This window comes from Bos grunniens, chromosome 13, assembly GCF_055505025.1.
Source record: "Bos grunniens cultivar Pamir isolate PY7600 chromosome 13, Bosgru_T2T1.0, whole genome shotgun sequence".
Lineage (NCBI taxonomy): Eukaryota > Metazoa > Chordata > Mammalia > Artiodactyla > Bovidae > Bos > Bos grunniens.
Genome location: NC_141177.1, coordinates 33,733,135 through 33,737,678, shown reverse-complemented (window position 1 = coordinate 33,737,678; position 4,544 = coordinate 33,733,135). Strand labels below are relative to the sequence as shown.

The 4,544-nt window shown below is 42.6% G+C and overlaps 1 pseudogene; it reads right to left on the bottom strand.

The window, feature by feature from the left end:
• Window positions 1-1,983: 1,983 nt before the first annotated feature.
• On the bottom strand, window positions 1,984-3,391 carry LOC147360710 (splicing factor 45-like; annotated as a pseudogene).
• Window positions 3,392-4,544: the final 1,153 nt, after the last annotated feature.

Genomic DNA, 4,544 nt, shown 5'->3' with positions numbered 1-4,544 from the left:
AGTCTTGTCTGACTCATTGGGAGCCATTAGGGAAGACCTATAGATTTATTTATTTATATAAACAGATCAATAGCAGTATGCTATGTACCAATAGCCACAACAGTTTTTCCAAGTTTTGAAGTTATATGAATAAAATTATAGAGACATTCAACATGCTCCAGAAGAACTATACAATAAAAGATCTTAAGGACCCAGATAACTATGATGGTATAACCACTCACCAAGAGCCAAACATCCTCGAGTGTGAAGTCAACTGGGCCTTAGGAAGCATCACCATGAACAAAGCTAGTGGACGTGATGGAATTCCAGCTGAGCTATTTCAAATCCTAAAAGATGATGCTTTGAAAGTGCTGCAATCAATATGCCAGCAAATTTTTAGAACTTAGTAGTGGCCACAGAACTGGAAAAGGTCAGTTTTCATTCCAATCCCAAAGAAAGGCAATGCCAAAGAATGTTCAAATTACTACACAATTGCATTCATTTCACATGTCAGCAAAGCAATGCTCAAAGTTCTCCAAGCTAGGCTTCAACAGCACACAAACAGTGAACTTCCAGACATTCAAGCTGAATTTAGAAAAGGCAGAGGAGCCAGAGATTAAATTGCCAACATTCGTTGGATCATAGAAAAAGCAAGAGAATTCCAGAAAAATATCTACTTCTACTTCATTGACTACAATAAAGCCTTTAACTGTGTGGGTCACAGCAAACTATGGAAAATTCTTAAAGACATGAGGATACCAGACCACCTTACCTGTCTCCTGAGAAACCTGTATGCACGTCAAGAAGCAACAGTTAGAACCAGACATAGTAAAAAGGACTGGTTCAAAATTGGGAAAGGAGTATGTCAAGGCTGTATACTGTCACCCCACTTATTTAATTTATATTCAGAGTACTTCATGCAAAATGCTGGGCTGGATGAAGCACAAGTTGGAATCAAGATTGCCAGGAGAAATATCAATAACCTCAGATACACCGAAGACATTGCCCTTATGGCAAAAAGCAAAGAGGAACTACAGAGCCTCTTGATGAAAGTGAAAGAGAAGAGTAAAAAAAGCTGTATTAAAACTCAACATTCAAAAAATGAAGATCATATCCTCTGGTTCCATCACTTCATGACAAATAGATGGGGAAACAATGGAAACAGTGAGAGACTTTATTTTCTTGGCTTCCAGAATCACTGCAGATGCTGACTGCAGCCATGAAATTAAAAGATGCTTGCTCCTTAGAATAAAAGCTATGACAAACCTAGACAGCATATTAAAAAAAACAGAGACATTACTTTGCCGACAAAGGTCTGTATAGTCAAAGTTATGGTTTTTCCAGTAGTCATGTATGGATGTGAGAGTTGGACCATAAAGAAGGCTGCACACCAGAGGATTGATGCTTTTGAACTGTGGTGCTGCAGAAGACTCTTAAGAGTCCCTTGGACTGCAAGGAGATCAAACCAGTCAGTTCTAAGGGAAATCAGGAAATCAGTCCTGAATATTCATTGGAAGGACTAACGCTGAAGCTGAGACTCCAATACTTTGGCCACCTGATATGAAGGACTGACTCATTGGAAAAGACCCTGATGCTGGGAAAAATTGAGGGCAGGAAGAGAAGGGGATGACAGAGGATGAGATGTTTGGATTGCATCACCAACTCAATGGACATGAGTTTGAGCAAGCACTGGGGAGATGAAGGACAGTGATGCCTGGAATGCTGCCATCTGTGGGGTTTCATAGAGTTAGGCATGACTGAGTGACTGAGCAACAACTACAAGCACACTCCAAAAAAAAAAGGTTAAAAACAAAAACCTCAAAAATAGCTAAGTTCTGTTACTGTTTTTGTACCTGGTACCATTTTTTAAAAATTAGCTTCTCAGTCATCATCTGGAAAGAACACAGTCTAGAATACCTTCATTTAAAACACTTGTGATAAAGCATGGTCACTACTACTTATCATAAGGATCACTGGAGATGACTCAGCCTCTAGTTTTTAAAATCAAACTTGTTCTGCCAAATACAAGACCCTGAATTTATGCAAATTAAACATGCTTTTTACATGTTTTACATGTAAAATTACACTATGGGAGACCTGGGTTCAGTCCCTGGGTGGGGAAGATCCCCTGGATAGGGAAATGGCAACCCACTCCAGTATTCTTACCTGGAAAATCCCATGGATGGAAGAGCCTGGTAGGATACAGTCCATAGGGTCGCAAAGAGTTGGACACGACTGAGCAACTTTCTTTCTTCTTTCTTAAACATGCTTTGACTACCTGGCCACCAAAACTTTTCCCATTCAGATCAACAACAGTTTTAATTGCTGCCTCAACCCTGTCGAATTCTAAGTATATTCACACTGCTTCATCAACAGGGCCATCAAAAATTTCAAATATCACACATTTTCCAACTTTGCCATATTTTTCACACTCTTCCTTGGTTTCAACTTCCAAATCTTCATCCACCTCTCCTGCACCAACCCTGTTCCTGACTAGGATCACTTTGGTAGGGCACAAGTATTTTAGCTAGTGGATTTCAATTCAACTTCTTGGTTGCCTCTATCTCGGTGGCTTGGCCCACGATGATTGCCTCCCCACTTGGTGGTCTTCTCCACTGATGGTGCTGTGCTCAGACCCTGCTCTTGCTTCCTGATACCCTGGCCTTCCCAGAAGCCTTATTTCTGCATAAATTTATGTACTACCCTGCCCCCCATGTTGGCGAGGAAAGAGTTGCCAATGCTGGTTGTCTGGGATCGCAGTCTGTCCTATTCCTTGTACACTGTGGAAGGGATAGAAACTTTGGAAGACTGTGAGCGAGGTGGCAAATCCTCTTCATAAGGGACGTCTTGGGGTAACTCTGTCCTTCTCCACAAGAGACGTGGCGGGGTGTGATGGTGGCTCCACCCTTATTCTTTTCCTCCTCTCTCACTCATAATCTACATCTTCAACAGAATCTGGATCTGGTGCACCTGGAAAATCCACTAGCTTCATGTCTATTTATGCCTTTTTTCTCTCTCTTCTGTTTCCTTCTGTCTTTCCAGTTCTTGCTGTCTCTGTTGCTCTTCTCTTTGGTGCTTCACTACTTTCTTATAATCATTAGGAAACATGGGATCCTATACATCAGCTGAGGGGATAAACACTTATCCTGCAGAAAACTGGCTGGAAACAGGGTCGTTGATGCCCGTGGTCATGTGTGGTGGGGGGTCCACTATTTGTTGCTCATGAAAAGCCACTTCGATTCAGGCCAATTGCTGGAGGAAGGATTGCACTTTGTTTTGTCCTCTGGCTCTTGGCTTGAGTGAGAGCTACCTTCTTCACCTGGTGCTGAGAATGCAGAAGTTTGAAGTATTTGGACCAGCCTTCTGTTTTTGAGTCACTGGTCGCCACTCCCGGGTTGCCGTACAGGGACATCTTCTCAGTTCAATGCAAGCACACCTGGCAGATGCTTCTGGCACCACAGATGTGCACAAGGCCCACCATGCTGCATTGTTGCTGGGCTGGGCAATCATTGTCAGCCCTCAATGGCCTGACCCCTCTGGAGGCCATCTCTTTGATTTTTAACACACTGTCTAGGTCTATCATAGCTTTCCTTCCAAGGAGTCACTGTCCATAGCGATTTTGGAGCAGGCAAAAATAAAATCTATCACAGCTTCCACTTTCCCCCCTTCTATTTGCAGATGACACCATTCTTAAGGCAGAAAGTGAAGAGGAACTAAAAAGCTTCTTGATGAAAGTGAAAGAGGAGAGTGAAAAAAGTTGGCTTAAAGCTCAACATTCAGAAAACTATGATCATGGCATCTGGTCCCATCACTTCATGGAAAATAGATGGGGGAAAAGTGGAAACAGTGGCAGACTTTATGTTTTTGGGTTCGAAAATCACTGCAGATGGTGATTGCAGCCATGAAATTAAAAGACACTTACTCCTTGGAAGGAAAGTTATGACCAACCTATATAGCATATTAAAAAGCAGAAACATTACTTTGCCAACAAAGGTTCGTCTAGTCAAGACTATGGTTTTTCCAGTGGTCATGTATGGATGTGAAAGTTGGACTATAAAGAAAGCTGAGCACAGAAGAATTGATGCTTTTGAAGTGTGGTGTTGGAGAAGACTCTTGGGAGTCCCTTGGACTGCAGGGAGATCCAACCAGTCCATCCTAAAGGAGATCAGTCCTGGGTGTTCATTGGAAGGACTAATGCTAAAGCTGAAACTCCAGTACTTTGGCCACCTCATGCAAAGAGTTGACTCATTGGAAAAGACTGATGCTGGGAGGGATTGGGGGCAGGAAGAGAAGGGGACTACAGAAGATGAGATGGCTGGATGGCATCACTGACTCGACGGATGTGAGTCTGAGTAAACTCCGGGAGTTGGTGATGGACAGGGAGGCCTGGTGTGCTGTGATTCATGGGGTCACAAAGAGTTGGACATGACTGAGAGACTGAACTGAACTGAATGAACTGATGGGACCAGATGCCATGATCTTAGTTTTTTGAATGTTGAGTTTTATGCCAGGTTTTTCACTTTCCTCTTTCACCTTCATCAAGAGGCTCTTTAGTTCCTCTTCAC